Source organism: Ceratotherium simum, chromosome 2 (assembly GCF_057802395.1).
Source record: "Ceratotherium simum simum isolate JZ-2026a chromosome 2, ASM5780239v1, whole genome shotgun sequence".
Taxonomy (NCBI): Eukaryota; Metazoa; Chordata; class Mammalia; order Perissodactyla; family Rhinocerotidae; genus Ceratotherium; species Ceratotherium simum.
This window is the reverse complement of record NC_141901.1, coordinates 88,980,051-88,998,110: the sequence shown is the minus strand read 5'-3', so window position 1 is coordinate 88,998,110 and position 18,060 is coordinate 88,980,051.

The window sequence follows — 18,060 nt, the reverse complement described above, 5'->3', positions numbered from 1 at the left end:
TGCCAAGAACGCTCATGTGAGAGTCTAAATCTCCTTTAAAAGGAAATAGTTATAAGAGGTGAATAAAATACTGTTCTGGTCACAGTGGAGTTGAGCTTCTGCCACCACCTGCCTGTGAATCCACGCCTGCTCTCCAATGCTCCATTTACCATAGCAGGGCCTCTGTTCTCAGTGCTGATGTTTGCTCCAGAAAAAGCGATCATACGATTGACTGTCCCCACAGATTCTCCCTTTGCAGTCACCCAAATGAATACAAGAGTCTCCTTTTTTCCTATTTCCCTGAATATCTTTCTGTTTCTCTTCCTATGGGAAGATTTAATCACTTTATTACGAATTAAAAACACTCTATTCCCCAATATTATGTTAATTTCAGTTACCACCACAAATTTTTCTTCTCTTCCTTCCTTCCTTCATTTGCTCGTTTATAATTTCTAATTTTCATTTTTTCATTATTTTTTGCTCAAATGTTTTGTTGAAAATTTAGAAATAATTTTGTAAAAACATTTTTTTAAAATTCCATACACAGACGTATCCTAAAATATATCTCACAAAAATCCTCTTGTACCTATGTTTTTTCCTGATTCAAACGTATTTTTAGCCAACTAATTAATACAAGAAGATAAAATTATCTTCTCATGTAATATGAAATATTCATAACTCTGAGTCTTTAATAATACGTACCTTATAAAATTAAAAAGCAGGACATTAATTTATTCAGTGATAAAATATGAAGCTTCTAACTTGAGGAATTTTCACTGTCCTCTTCAAAAGTAGATCTTAGAGATCTCAACCCAGAGATCTAATAAGTAGAGATGTGACTATACCTGTTTTACATATAAGTTGAAAGTCAAAGGAAAAAATAAAGGGGGAGGTAAACAAGACCGCTTACTAGGTGAATGTATATACAATAAAAAAAAAATAGATGTGTTTCTTGTCTGCAAATAACTCATTCACAAATAATTTATCTAACTTCATTTAAAAATTTAGATCAATTTATAACACAAATCAAACAGGTAAGAAAATATAGGCTGTCTGTCGAATCGCCAAGCTCTAGCTCTTTAATTTTTCAGCATTTCTTTCAACAATACTTTTGTTCAGGAATACAAAATGTGGTTTGAACTCTCACTTACTCTCATTCTCTCTCCTTGTCATTTTGTCCCTCCTCTCCCCTCTCCATAGCATTTGTAAATATTTATCTTTCTTTAGAAATATATTGTTATACTAGGATATATTCTTGAATTAAATAGTACAAGTATACAAAATAAAAACTTTCTGTCAAGTTAGAGATCCTGTAAAAGTGGGACATCTTTGGTACTATTTTGCTTCTTCTCTTACGTATTTTTCACTTACTCAGATGTCACCTCAGATTTTTACATTTTTCTCAATTCTAAAGCACTGCATATATGTTTGCTTGAAATCAATCATTGTATAACCTGTGAAAATGACTGTAAATTCGGGAAAAAAAAGAAAAAAAAAAACAGAACCAAGGAATGAAAGAAGAAGGAAGGAAGAAAAGAAAGGAGAGAGAGAAAAGAAACATGTTGCAAATAGTCTTCAAACAAAACAACCGGTCAGTGTATAGACAACAGTTCTTCAAGGGGAGATGATATTGTTTGCCTGAGTCCAGGTTATTGATCGACTCAATCCTTTACATTACTTGAGAATGAATGAGCACACGGCTGCTCTGGTATACGTGAGCAAGGTGTCTCATATGAAGCACTATGGTAGAAAAGAATTTCTGCTGTGTTGAGAATCAGGAGACCTGAGCTATGGTCCCAATGCGACCAGAGTTCTGGGGCAGACTTTCTTAGATTTCAAATGTCTCATCTAAAAATGAGGGTACTACACTTTTCTTTGCACCTTGTGTCCAGGAAACCCATGGATGTAATCTTTTAAAATATTTTGCCTTGTTATCAATATCAGCCCACCACCTACCACAGTCTGTACTCACAAACAAGTCCATGCCAGCTGGATTTTGTTACTTTTCTCCTCCTCTTTCAAGGGGTCATTTAGTCTTTTCCAATAGATTCTGAGCATAATCATTTTGTGTTTATGGCCATCACGGGTCAGCCAGGCCAATGAATTATGCCGCTGGGCTGCTGGGTGCAGCAATCCCCGGCACACACGGACTGGACTCTACAGTTTCTCCACCAGGCACATTTGTCTCTGCTACACCAGGCACAGCATTTCCCGCTGATGGCAACCGCTGCACAGCAGAAAGAGCGGGTTCCTACTGGTACTGATTTCTTGAGCCTCTTGGTGGCAAAGCTCTAAGGCAGCTTGTGACTGAGGGCATCTGGAAGACGGAATCAAAGAATCATTCTCTCCTGCTAGTGCTCCCAGGCAATGTTGACTGTACAGTAACGTTTTTCATAATTCAGTGAAACAGCTCATTCAATATTTTAGAAAATATTTATTATAGTCTACGTCTACCTTTCATAGGTCTCAGAAATGAGTATAAGGAGACTAAATAGAAACAGACCAGTTCCATACTATGCCCAGAACCGTGGTATCAAGTTAATATTTTTATACCTAATTCTCTCTTACTCTAAACTGTATTTTCTTCCTAAGAAGCTAATTCTTTCTACTGCTAATGGGCTTCTCCTAAATAGTCCCACCAGTTTTCTGTATATAACTACAGTGTCTGAATCCCCCAAATGGGCCAAGTTTATAGTCTTCCTCAGAAGGTTCCTCCACCCCGGGGACAAGCAGATTTCAATCGGGAATTGTTATACAATTCACCAGATGTCTTTCCACGTCCCATCACTTAGCAGAAGACCAAGTGTAGGCTGATGTCAGTGTTACACTTTAAACAAAAGGCACACAACGAGAAAAACAACAACTTACCGACAAGATCTACCACAAGCAACTGACGGTGATTATTCCTCTACTATCGAGTTGTGCCTGAATTTTGATTTCCTTTTTTTCCTTTGCTTTTATTTGTAGTTTCCAACAGAGTTACACTGGGGACCTATGTGTTTTTAAAATTAAATAAGAGAAAAAAACATTAGTTTTAAAATGATGTTCTATCTGGTTCCTGCCAGGATGCGGAAGTAGCAGGACTGCTGGAGAGAAATCAGAGAGCAATCTCAGAGAAACCGCCGACGGAAAACAGCAAGGAAAGGAAAAATGATAAGAAATCCCTGGGTGACGTGTGGCTACTTTGAAGCTGCTGTATGAGGCTCATGGGTGGAGCAAGACGCACCGTAAGAGGAAAAATTTAGGGGAAAAAAAACTGTGGGATTCTTCCCTTGTTCTTCCCTCACCACTGTGTCGTGATGAACTTCTTGCCTCCTCACATGTGGCAGTTCTGCCTCTGGCCCAAGTGCCCCCAAAATACTATCGGGTTAGCAGAGAAGACCCGTGTTTATCAGGATTTGAGATAAACAATATGGGAACTAATTAACTTCCCAAATGGCTTCCCTCACCATTTAGGAAGTGTCTTTGCCTTATCCTTGGGGCATAATGATGAGGTTATGATAGGAAGAACTGTTTTATGGGGTGAGGAGTCCTCTGATTCCAGGCTCCCTTCACCTCACCTTAAACTCACAAGGTTTGGGGTTGCTCTGAGGTCTGGCCTTTGCTCACATTCTGACTGTGCAGAAAATAGTTAACACAATAGGCTGGAGGCTGCTATTTTACAAGTGTAGCCCTTCTGAAACATTTCCTAAATGGTAAGATTGTGTGCCTGAGCCTATATCGTTTGTACAAACAATGAAATTTATGGTGAAAACCTGCTTTTCTTTTGAGATCCTGAAATTTTCATAGTTGCTAGACAAAGAATGCCTATGTGACCAGCCCCGACTAAAAACCCTCATTTCTAAGTCTCAAGCCAGATTACCTGGACAGACACATCACAGAAGTATCACTGCATTTTTGCTGCTGGAGGATGAGTGCACTCTCTATGACCTTTTATAGGAGGAGCAGAACATGGGAAACCTGTATGTGGATTCATCTAGACTCTGCTTGTTTCTTTTTCCTAGTTGATCCCTGCTGTGTGTCTGTAATAAATCTTAGCAATGAGTTCAACCCTATGCTAAGTCCCTTGGGTCCTTCTAATGAATCATAAAATGTGTGGGCGATCTTGGGACACTGGAAACATTGACAAAGTAACTGATAACCCTGGGGAATATGAGGTCCAAGGCCAAACTAACAGTACCCTTGAGGAGCATAGCTATCTCAAAAGAAAAACAAATACTGGATTATCATTTTCATCACAAACAAAATGTTTGAACAGATGGACCAAGAATTAAAAATTATCTTTATAAACATTCTGAGAGATAAGACATGGACAATAGGGAAAAAGAAGGGAAGTATGAAGTATCTTCTAACCTGTGTTCAGTCAATCTACATGCTGTGATCTAACTCACTTCTTCCCAGATGTTTTCATGGGTAGTTCAGCCATGTTGGGTTTTGATAATATTTCATGTCTCTATCTCCTTTGCCGTCTTGTTTATTTTCAGGAAATTCAGAGAGAATGCTAGCTAGCTTCCATTTTAGACAGAAATTTAGTTGTTCCTTCTTTTCTAATGTGTTTATGCTTCTCCACCTTCTTCATGAGTCAAAATCATAGTCTTCCTTCACGGTCCAGTTTAAATTTCACAATCTCCATAAACCGTCTTACTGTTCAAGTCTCTTGTTACCAATTCTGTGCCACACTGTACCGCAAGACTTTTTCTCATTGCCTTATTGGTAAGACCTTTATACTATTTTGGATTGGTGTGTGACCACCCAAATAAAATATAATATTTTAGGAAATAGAGACTACATCATATTTAGGTACTCTATAACACTGTGCAAGGATATATTGAATGGCATTGCGCTAGTATAACAGAAGAAATGTAGTGAAAATAATAATTGCAATTGCTAACATTTATTGAGCACTTACTATGTGTCATCAACTCTTCAATGTTCCACTTTTATTAACTTATTTAATCCTCAAAACAGTTTATGAATTAAGACCTCTTATTTTCCCCATTTTAAAGATGAAGTAACTGAAACGCTTAGGGATTCAATAACTTTCCTAAGGTTAAATTGCTGCTTAATAAAAGAAGTAGGCTTTGAATTAGTGCAGTCCAGTTCCAGAGGCTGAATTGTTTAAATACTGTGTGAAACTGCTTCTCATAAAAGATGATTAGGGTTGCCTAATTCAGAAAAAAAAATCCAGAAAACAGAATATCCAGTTACATCACTGTTATTTACAAGGATGTCTCAAATAGTGCATGGGACATACTTATACTAAAAATTCCTTGTTGCTTATCTGGAATTCAAATTTCACTGGGTGTCTTGTGTTTTGTCTGGTAATCCTATAAATATGCATAATGATATACATCTAAATAGAAGTATGCTAACTTGTGTGATAGATAGGGAGATAGACCACCTAGATAAGCTTTAAGAAATAATTTGCTTTCCAGTTTGGAGGGCAGGTTGAGCAGACAGCCTATACCTGTCCCTTCCTCAGGGCCTGCCTCAGTCCCAGAGAGCTCTCTTGTCTGTCTAATGATGCCCTTTCTAGCGCAGCTGACCTCACTAACTGAGGAGGGTGCTTACAAAGGCCCAGCAGTTTTAGCCCAATGCCAGACAGCTCTGAGAGGCAATGTTTGCTCTCTAGAGCTCCTGCAGCTTGGCCATGGCTCTTTGCGGACTGTGTTATAGTTTAGCTTCCTCCTTGGCCAACTGTGCCTCCTCCCTCTTCCTTTCACAGGTGTTAATCATTAATAAACAACTTGCACCCCAAGCTTTGTCTTAATATTTTCTTCTAGAGAACCCAACCTGTAACAACTTACAAATAACTAAGTAACAGGCCAAGAAGAAGCCCCTTTGTTTTACAAAGAACTTCTATTAACAAAAAAAATAACTTTTATTGTAGCCCCTTTGCTGAAGTCAGAGCAATACACCTTGGAACAGTCAGGATTCCGGCAGGAAATAGATGCACACGTAAAAATGAAAAGAGTTTATGAAGACACTGTTTACAAAGAAGTGGATGGAGTGAGGGAACCAACAAGGTTGTTAATAATAGGAACTTGTTACCAAGAGCAAAAGTTAACATGGAGACTATAAAAATCTAACCAGCAATGAAGGAGGCCATCACCACCCCTAGGTGGGTAAGATAAAGGTAAGGAATGGTCACCAGAACCCAGCAAAACATGTAGCTGCTGCTGGGGCAGAGGGACTCCCTCACAGACACTGGAAAAGGGCAGCCGTGGGCAACCATGGCCTGGCATAGAGGCGTTGGATGAACTCACACACAGAACACTCACTCCTCCCCATGTCCAGCTGTTGCTGGTGCCTCCCATTGGCTGAACCTAAGCAGAAGCCAGAGGGCCAGATGGGGGACGATCTTCACACACGGAATAGGGTGGGAGCAGCCTAAAGAGTGGATCTAGCCAGCAAATGGAGAATATCCAAAAACACTAAAGCTCAAGGAAAAGAATGACATGCTCATTCATGAAATAAAATAAAGGCAGAACACTGAAGAGAGTGCTGTATCAGAAATTCAAAGACCTGAGTTATAGAGCTATTAACAACCCTAAGTAGCTTTGATATTTCAGTCAAGTCACTCTATCTCTGGGCCCGTGTTATCTTCTGTTAAAAGAGTTCCATGAACTCGTGGATTTCTTTGAGCTTTAACAACCCATAATTATACATATCTAAATTTCCTATACAAAGTATGTGAAGAGAATGACTTTAGGAAATGAGATTCAGAATTATTTAAGAAAGCAGGATAATTATCAGGTAGCAATGACCTGCTTAAAGAAAATTAAGAGAGCAGCAGGAAAGGTCATCTGTAGGGTTTGCTAATAACAATGGATTATTAACAAGAGCAAAACTTGGTGCAAGAGATGGTGTGAAAAGAATATGAGAGAAGACAAGAAAATCCAGAAGAATTCATTAATCCTCAAAATAAGCCCGGTTTACTACGATCTAATTCAAATCATAACAGACAGAAAGACACAAAAGACAAAATACATAGGCATGTACATTTTTTTTCATTTGGAAATAAGAGCAGTACGGGTTAATCTAAAGAACAGGTGAATTGAAGATCAAAGTTCATGAGATCAGATTTTCAGAGTACTTAGGAAGAATAAATTAGATATTTATTTGAAAGTGTTTTGAAAGCCTTAAATTGCCACTCAAATACTGTTGACCTTTTTGTGGGGATCAATCTACTGGAATCTTAATGGATTTTTTTCTAAATAGAAAAGTGCTTGGATTTTTATAAGCACATATTTTTGAAAAAGGAATCAAGGGTCATGGCAAAAATATGACACAGATAAAATGCAGTTCATTAGTATGGTAGATTATATTACCCTTTACCAAATATTCTGGGTTCTGTCCCTGCAGTGCCTCATATGTGAGAGGGTGATGCCCTGTTGAACTTTATAGTGGTCTTCAGACTTGCTTTGACTGATGAAATATAGGGAGAAGAGACACGTGTCACTTTGAGGCAGAAGTTCAAGAGCTGGCATGTCTCTTTCTCCTCTATGATAATGAGCAGCAATGTACTGGGTAGAAGCTGCTCTGTCAACCTGGGTCCCAGAGTCACTATGACATGAAGCAAAGCCATAGCCAACCCAGGATGGATGCATAGTGTTAAAGAGAAATAAACTGTTGTTATAAGAGACTGGGATTTTTGTGCCAGTTGTTACTATAACATAGCTTAGCCTACCTTAACTGATACAAAGTTTTTCATTATATTCACACAGTTCAGGGTATATATTTCCAAAGGGATGCATACTTGCTAGAGCTGTGGCCTGTTGGTTTAGGGTAGAAATACCTTACCTGCTTCCCTCATTTTCAAGCGGATATTGAACTCAGGATTTGTGATTTAAGACGGTAGAAAAACTAAAGAATCGCTCACTATGTTAACCCCATGCCTCAGTCACTCTATGGGTTTTTCTTCTTCAGGCAAACCAGGGTGTTTTTATTTCTGGTACTGATGGATTTGTTTACTATATATCTTTGAAATTATTTCTTTGATTTGTTTTTTTGGAACTTTTTTTCATCATGCTCAAATTTAATATTTTTATTTACTCAATCCTGTAGTAAATGTTTCACTGGATAGCCATTCAAGTTGTCATTAAATGGTGTGTCCATTGTGTGTACAATTACAATAAATCTGTGAAACAGAGGCTATGCCCTCATAGAGATTGTAGTGTGTGTGCATATATTCCTAACTCCAGCCAATCCTCTAACCATATGTATAGAGACAGAGAAAAGTAAAGAGGAGAGGAGATGAGGTTAGACAAGGCAAGAAGAGAAGAGGAGACAGAAATATCATAAAGAAAGAGAAGGAGAAATAAATTTCTGCGGTAGTTCAGGGCAGAGAGAGATTATGTCTCCTCAAAGAAAAAGTGGTAGTTAAACTGTAATTTGCAGGTGCTGTAGAATTCAAATCATGCGTGTATAGCACGTATGTATTCTATAAGAGCCAGGTTTACTATGAAATGAATGAAGTTTAAGCTTAAGTGTCAGTCTTCCTGCTTGCACTGAATCTTCAAAAGCCCTGGGTGGAGAGGGTTTTGCAAAATAGTATGTGCGCATGGTAAAATCTTTCTGTAATGCAATTTTGAACTGCTGTGAAGGCTGTTTTCTTTTCTCACTCTGATTTCCTTTGTCACAATTCTTTTTGTTTCATGTAGTGTTAGAATGAACAAAAATATTTTTGTAATCTGGTTAGGGGAAAATTGATTTTGAAATACACTTATTTGGCATTTAATGATATAATTGTGTGGTTCACAGTCACTCATGTGTAAATTTATTATAACTCAACTATGTAGAAATGTATTCCAGTAATATACCTTCCTGCCTCTAATGTGCAGATGACTTACCTGGCATTATGATATGAAAGTATGGGATCAGGAGTTGAATTGTTACTTACAATTCCTAAACACTGAATACTACATGTATGTGGTTAGTGCAGGAGAAATAGAATATGGAGCCAGAAGATAGTCTGTGGAGAATTCTTCTAAACATAAGATAGATGTCAAAAATTGTAAGTAGAACAGTCTGCCTCAGTGCACAGTTAGAATGAGCATTATATCCCGTCAGGAATCTATTTGATAATGTGTTATATACAATGATATAAAAGCCAGACTGGGTTTTTTATCTTGTTTTTATGACTTTCATGCAAAATTTTTTAGAACTCCTCTGTTTGAAGAATCAAACTTTCAGTAGTACCGTAAATAAAGATACATCAATTTGTGGTGTTGCATGTTAAAATATGCAACTCAACTTTTAATAATAAAAAAATTCTTTCATCATGCTAAAGGAAAGATTAAATTAACATTGCAATCTCTCCAAAGAAAATGGTAATACAAAATCATTGTTATGTGAAGAGATGATCAAGGAGTCATATCCAAGAAAGGTAAATATAAAAGATACTATATGGAAGCAATTAATTAATAAAAATTATTATGTTACCATTCTGGAATTTGTTATGTTTGTTGTGTTTGTCAGCTTTTAAAATTCCTAATATGTTGCTCTTTTGTTTCTTGTTCTAAATAAATAGCTACATTCATAACTAATTTTATGGTATTTATTTTTGTGCTATTTATTTATGGTATTTATTTCAACTTTGTGGTACTTATTTTTTAAATGGGCCTCAATTTATATAAACTTCAGAACCCACAAAGCCTGAATCTCTGTACACGGGTAATGGAAGGAGGGTATTACATGAGGATTGCAATATAAGAAAAGGTATAGAGATGCCAAATTGAATAACAATTATGTGAGAGGATAACATGAGAATGCACGAATTGGGTTGGAGCCCTTAAATATCATTTAAATAATTTGCATAATCCTTGAAAGCTTTTATTGGACTGATATTCATGTCTGTAGTTCAGTATTTGTACTCTGGCAGCAGTGATGATGAAGGAGAATGATGATGAAGAGTCCTATTAAGAGGCAATTAAGTAAAGGTGACAGGAAGAGAGGTAAATACATATGCAAGAAAAAATATGTGTTAAATTACTAAAAGTTGAAAATTCATTCTATATAGGACTAAAGAATAAAGATAAATCAAAAGTGAGATGTCATCTCAAGGTGCCTGGAAAGTGGCAGTGATTATAATGGAGATTAGTAATACATTTTAAAGAAATAAAGTTGGCAGAGGAATATGTCTTGGGTATATATTTGAAAAAAAAATGTCACCTACTCTCTCAATCCCCTTCAAAACCCATTTCCCTGGCTCTCTTTCCCTTTTGCAGACCAACTCCCAGGAGGAGTTGTTAATATTCACGTCCTCCTTTTCTGGGACTATCAACCACTTGCCAATGTACTCCAATTTGAATTCCAGTCCTGCCCTCCCCAGAAGCTGCTCTTTCAAAGACTACCTGTAATCTCAGTGTTTTGAAACACCAGTTGTTGTCTTCCAGCCCTTGTTTTACTAGATGTGTCAGCAGCATTTGAAAATGTTTCACACTTCTTCTTAAAACACTCTTCCCTTGAACACTCTTGATTTTTCTCCTTACATTCTACTTACTCTATGTCTGGTTTGTAGCTCCATCCTCCTCTACATAACTATTGCAATGTCAAGTCCGTTCCGGATCCCCTCCTTTTGCCACTGTCTACTTTCTCTCTAGGAGACATCATTCAAATCTTCTCTTTCCATATTTATATCTATGACTCACAAACATATATCACCAGTTCAGAACTTCATCTGTATTCCAGGCACTCGCATGAACTCTCTCTCTCTTTCAGAATATATCTATTCTGGTATATTTATATATTCTGAATATAGATATATTCTCAAAATACATTTTATATATACATTTATATATATATATATATGTATATGACTATTCTTCAGTATCTGAAAGTAAAAAACTCTTTTTTTTTTTTTTGTGAGGAAGATCAGCCCTGAGCTAACATCCGTGCTAATCCTCCTCTTTCTGCTGAGGAAGACTGGCTCTGAGCTAACATCTATTGCCAATCCTCCTCCTTTTTTTTTTTTTCTCCAAAGCCCCAGTAGATAGTTGTATGTCATAGTTGCACATCCTTCTAGTTGCTGTATGTGGGACGTGGCCTCAGCATGGCCGGAGAAGCGGTGCATCGGTGCACGCCCGGGATCCGAACCCCGGCCGCCAGCAGCGGAGTGCGCGCACTTAACCGCTAAGCCATGGGGCCGGCCCTGAAAGTAAAAATCTCTTAGTACAAAGTGAAATTGAGGATTTTCCTCTGTCATCCTTATCTTCTTCCTGGGTTTCCTAATGGATTGGATCTGCTATGTATCCATTTGAAAAGCACATGATCTCTATTTGGGTCTCCAAGAAGCAGGTTCAGAAACAAACAGACAGACAAAATCAGGGCAAATAGTTTATTTGGAACGTGTAATGCACACCAGCAGAAAAGTAGGGAAGTTATCCATTGAAAGCAAGTCAGCCAATGGGGGTGAATTACTAAACCAGATATCACAGAGAGCAAACAGAACTTAATCCTGTAGGGAAATGCTGTGAAATGGTATAAAATACTTAGCACACAATTACCTCACCTGAAGGGACATTTATACACCAACTCCAGCAAGTAATTGCTTAACGGCTGTTCTGGAAGGATGTTTATTTCTTGGTACTTCTGGCATGTGGAGGAGAATTGACTTCTATGGTTCCAAAACAAAACCTCTCAGGCACGGAGAGGCAGATATTGGCAATTAGAAATAATTTTGATTACACCACAATGGTGAGGTCTAAGGGATACATGCAGGGACCTCTCAGTGACCGCGGCAGTCACCCTTCGTACTGCTCAGATTCATTGGCTCCCCACGTAAAACTCACTCCATCCTGTCACTGCTTTTTAATAGTATTTTAAGAAAATAAAATGAGAAGACTTACCACTGACAGTTGGTCTCAATAACACAGCTGGTATTCATTGTCTCATTCTGCTACCATCCATTCCAGTATTCTTTCACCTCAGGTTTATATCTGAGGTTCTGAACCTTGTCAGGTCATGATCACTGCAATTGTTCATTTACAGTTACTACTGGAAATGACAGCACCAAGCAGTGCCACAGTGAATCACCTGGGTTCCAGATATATTCTCCCTTGCCTTATTGTATAGTAGAAATCTCGAGACCTAATGATAATAAGAGTTAATTATCCTTGCCAACATAGTTACTCCTTTCTTTGCCTGCTAATGTAGCGGCATGATAAGCCCAACATAACCAACCCAAAGTTGTAACTTAATGTTCAGAGGAACTCTTACTTGTCTGAAGGTAAGAGTGTGCCTCCCTTGGGAACAAGGACCTCTATTCTAGCAGATCCTAAGATCGTGGGGACAGAAAACACAACATTCTTGAGGACTATATTTAGAAGAGTCATTTCTTTTTTCACTTCTTGGTTACTATCGCAAGGACTAAACAAATACCTATCAATATGCAGCATAATATAATGTCCATTGGTTCAGAGTATACCACCCTATAGCACCCCAACCCTGCAGGGGGTTATTTCCAAGAATATACCTCAGCTGTGCCTTTAAAATATAATTCCAACAATCTATGAGGACAGCCACTCCTGGATCATGGAATATATGGTAAGATCAGTGAATACCACGGTAATGTGCCCGTGGTCACATCTCCTTTTCTGGGAAGTGGATGCCTTTCCATTGTTATGTGATACTCCATTGTGGTAAATCACTCTGTGATCCCTAGGATAGTGGCCTGGCTGAAACTGTAAAGATGAATCATTGCCCTCCTCCAAGATGGAAGGATTCAATGAAATCAACTGTACTATTTGTTGGGTGATTTTCTTGAGAAGTGGTACCACATATAGAGTTTAGTGTTGATCTTCGTTACCGAAAGGTCAAGCGTTCATTGGCGTTAGCTCGATTGGCTTGATGAGAGTGAGCCAATGACGTTAGGCTCATACATCATTGTATGTATGATGGCTACGCCATCCACTGGGTAAACACTAATGTGGCCAAGAGTAAAGCCTGGCTGACCTTTGCTGGAAGAATTATCCTGCCCACCTTGTTGTTCAGGATTCCTCAGTGGGCACTGACATGGAAAACAAAGATCCCCACACTTCATAACCACTTCCAAAGATAAATCTCCAGACACCTTTGTTTCCAATCATTCAATTTTGTTCTTTCCAGGACCTCAGCCAACCAGCTAATCATTTCTCAGTGCTCAGGAAAACACACATGTTCTTAGATGAGGCTTTTTTTCCTTTCACACCTAGCTGATGATCATTCAGAATTCTGCCACTGTGAAGATTTCACTGAACTATTTCTCAAGGCCACTTCTACATGGGTACAAAACGTGGTGACATTTTTAGCTATCGTCAACACATCCGGCCTACTCGTCATGAGCTGGGCCATGTATTTATGTAAGTGACGTATGCCCCATAGTCTTGCTTGGATCTTCTCCTGAATGTATCTCCATCATATGATGGATATTTGCTAGTAGACCTAACGATACCCAACTCATGATGGGCAGCTCTGAACACAAAGGAATTTGATTCCCACAGTTAAGCAAGGCTAAGGCCTAGGAGCTTGCCAAGAGCAAGCTTTTCAAATTCTAAACAGTTTCCTTCTGCACACCACATGCTGTTGCTTTAGAATTCTAGAATCTTCATGGCAACTCTCTTAAGGCTTCCTAAATATTCTACAAGATCACCATATCTACTACAAATGCCTCTGGCTACACAGAATCACTTGGGTCGTATCACACAAACTGCACCCCAACCCTGCAGGGGGTTATTTCCAAGAATATACCTCAGCTGTGCCTTTAAAATATAATTCCAACAATCTATCAGGACAGCCACTCCTGGATCTTGGAGAGGTATCTCAGAACTCTCCACTCTGAAGGATCCCCCCCAAGTTTCACCAATTTGGCAGGCACCTGAAGCTTTTAAGGTTTTATCTTCCATGCTCTGAGGCACATGTGCCTTACTACAGTGTCAGGAGTATGATCTACTTCTTGGTCCCCATTGATTAACAGAATATTATCAATATAGTGGGACAGTTTATTGATCCACAGAATGTCCAAATAATCAAAGTTCTTTGTGACAAAGAAAACAAGCATTACACAGCCCAGGGGCAAGGCTACAAATAAACCTTACTGTTTGTCTCATAAATGTATGCCACTGTCCCTTCCATGTGAATTGATTCAGATTCTTCTTCATAATGCAAATTGAAAAGGCCACATTGGTCAGATCAATAGCTTCTGGTGTTTGCTATGAAACTATTGATCTGGCAAGTGTGTTCTCAACAATTTCTGTCATATATTGGCATTGTCTATTATTGTCTATATTATAGATCTGTTATTGTACATTAAAGATATCCAGAATAGCAGCTACAATTGTGGCTGCCACTTAAGTTTATGTTAGTCTCCCCTGGAAGACCATGATTCAGGCACTTTTTGAAAGGGCCAGATTAGTGAATTAAACAGGGATATAAGGGTAAACACCACCCCTGCATTCTTTGTTTTTAAAAATCAGACTAATCATTCTATTATGGCTTCTGACTTACCATATCCAGGGCTTGTGGGGTCACAGTTACAGGGACTTCCTCTTGGCTTTTCATACATTATAGGTCTTATTTCACAGGTAAGATTCTTAGTAACTATGATGCCATAGCTGGCCAGGGATAATTACCACTTGTCTAAATGAGTTTGGGCTGCTATAACAAAAGTACCGTAAACTGTGTGGCTTAAATAACTAACATTTATTTCTCACAATTCTGAAGGCTAGGAAGTCCAAGATCAAGGTGCCAGCAGATCTGGTATCGGTGAGGCCCGTTTTCTGGTTTGTGGACAGCCACCTTCTTGCTGTGTCCTCACACGGCTGAGAAGATCATTTCTCTCATGTCTCTTCTTATAAGGTCACTAATCCATTCAGCAGGGCATCACCCTTATGATCTAATTACTTCCCAAAGGCTCCACCTCCGAGTACCATCACACTGGGGATTAGACTTCAACATATGAATTTGAGGTGGACACATTCAGTCCATAGCACCACTCTACTTACAATAGGGTCCTTATTCCCATCTGTCCAGCTAGTCATCCAGTTCCAGAAACTTATTTTAGGAATCACTTTCTAAGACCACTTTTGTTTCCAACTGTTTGAGTTTGGGTTCCTTAAGATGCGGACCCTGAGGTAAAGATTCAATTTTAAGTAGTTAATTTTGGAGGTCCAGGAAGCACGAATAGGGAAATAGAAAATTGAGTCAAGGAAGAGAAGATGTCACTAAGCTAGTTACCTCTGGTGACTGAAGCTTAATCACACTGGGAATCAATGTAAACTATGTTTTTGGAATTATGTAATTGCTTGAGTATTAGTTTATTAATGTCTATCAGTCATTGTTTGAGGGCTGCTATCAAGAGGCGTCACTTCTTAGTACTTCTAGCCCCCCCATGCTTGTGGGGTAAAACAATCTTCAGTGTTTTTAGAAAAAAGCTCTCAGGCATGGAGATGCAGAGACTGACAACCGGAAGTTGGCAGTCATGTGGCACACAAGAAAATGTCGACTTCTGAACATCTGCTACAGGTTCACTGTTAGTACTTACTCTGGGACAAAGAGCCTGTGCTGGGACTGTCCTGGACAAAACTGAACATATGGCAGCTTTATCTTGTCTCAACTAAGTTGTCCTTCATTGCCATTCTCCACACTAAATCCAGAGTGATCACCTCAAAACACAAATCTGATCAAGTCATCTCCTTATGTTAAACACTTTGGTGGTTTACTATGGTTCAAAGGATGAAGTCAGTTATCCTTAAAATCGCCTACACCTTCTGGATGATCTGCTCCTACCTGTCTCAAGGCCTTCAACATGATATTCCCTCTGATTAGAATGCACTTCCCTCCTGTCCTTCACATTTCAGTTCAAGGATCACTTCCTCAGAGATGCTGATGTATATCTTACCTGTTGGTGTTTTTACTTTAGTTAAAATAATCTGATTTATTATGGAGAATTCTAGGCCATTTGATAGATTCTATAAACAACAAAAGGAGTGAAGTATGTTCAAGATGTCTGAATAATTATAAAGCCTCTTTCTCCTACATAATCTCAGGTTTGAGGTCTAGGGAAAACTTTTTACAATCTAAGCATTCCTAAATGTACTCTTTCTCTGTGGAGTACTTCTAATTGGCCCTGATTTTGTTCATCTAGGATCCAGTACTGGCCTAGAATACCTGAAACCTCTTAACGACTCCACATACCTAAGTTAATTGTTACAACCTGGCAGTGAGATAAACTTGTCTGGATTTCTGTGTGGTGCAGCTAAATATATTTTCAAGGTGATATGTGCAGTTTGAATAGAGGCATCTGGGGCTTGCTGAAGCTTGCAGAATAATGATGTCATGTTTATAAAGCAATCCAGCAAGCCATCTCCTCTGCTGTCTATTTGCGTTGGGGTTCTAAAGTTCCCACTCTCAGTAGGGATAGCACTAGAGGGCTTGTTTCCTGCTCTGCTCCATCATATGCTGATGCCAGCTGGATATGGACCTTCAATACATTTTGGACAGTTTCCTCCTTGGTGGCAGTAGGGCATTGTAATGCAGTACTGATATTAGCTACCCAGAGTTAGCACAGACTTCACAGGTTATGGGCAAAGTCCTCCTCAAAACTCCCCTGACTTCAGATACCAGCCACATGTTCTAGGGGTTTCAAAGCCACTCATGCTTCTGATCAACTGGCTACAATTTGGGGGTTCCCGTTACCCTCTCAGGTTCAATAATTCACCAGAAGGACTCAAAGAACTTGGGAAAGCATTACACTTACGATTAGTTTCATTATAGAGATACAAATCAGGATCTGTCAAATGAAGAATGCACAGGATAAAGTCTGGGAGGGTCCCAAATGCAAAGCATTCACGTCCTCAGGACATGTCACTCTCCCAGCACATATGATATCCCAGCATATCACCAACCAGGAAGCTCAACCAAACTTAGACTTCTAGCGCTTTTATTGGGGTTTATTACATAGACAGGAAGATTGAATCATTGGCCACCTGATTAACTCTATCTCCAGCCCCCTCCCCTCCCTGGAGGTCAGACTGATATCAAGTGGCTCAAAGCCCTAACCTCTAATCACATGGTTAGTCTTTCTGACATGGTCAGCCCCCATCCTTAAACTACCTAAGGGCCCCTCAGGAGTCTTCATCAGCATGAACTTTTTTCACCATGAATAACAAAGACGCTCCCATCACCTGGGAGATTCCAAGGGTTTGGAAACTGCCTCAGGAACCTGGGATCAAGACCAGACAAATTCTTTATTATACAACAGATATTCATATTCACAGGAGTCAGATTATTGGCAAATCTACTCTCCACAACTTCTGGATGAATAAACTGGCCCTAGTCCACTTAGATACAAGGTGTCCTTAAACTATTTCTGGAATGAAATAATTAATTACTCAAATATTTTGACTACAAGTGACAGAAGGATATAAAACGTTGGTCTATTTCATCATGCTGAAGATGTTTATTTCTCTTCTGCTATTCTTTTGATTAATGGGTCATACACATTTATAGTTTAATATTCATAGATTATTACTTTTTACCTGATAAATGAGTTATAAAACAGAAATAGGTTTTATCAGAAATAATTTAAGAATACTTTTTTTCTACATGGCCCTTGAAAACATGTAAAGCATATTATACTGTATATTCTTAAGTGCCACAAATATGGGAAAAAAAACTCACGTCTTTTCTTCTCAGTGTGCAATTTAGCTCTTTGCTAAAATAATGGCTTATTTCTTTAAAGAGTCACTGTAATTTGATTAATAAGACTATCTAACTAGTTAAAATGATCTAGTCCAGTTACTTAATCATTAAAATTCTAATATTCAAGGGGTCGGCCCCGTGGCACAAGCTGTTAAGTGCACGTGCTCCAATGTGGCGGCCCGGGGTTCGCCAGTTTGGATCCCGGGCACGCATCAATGCACTGCTTGGCAAGCCATGCTGTGGCAGCATCCCATATAAAGTGGAGGAAGATGGACATGGATGTTAGCCCAGGGCCGGTCTTCCTCAGCACAAAAAGAGGAGGATTGGCAGATGTTAGCACAGGGCTGATCTCCTCACAAAAAAAAAAAAATTCTAATATTCAACATACACTATTGTTACCAC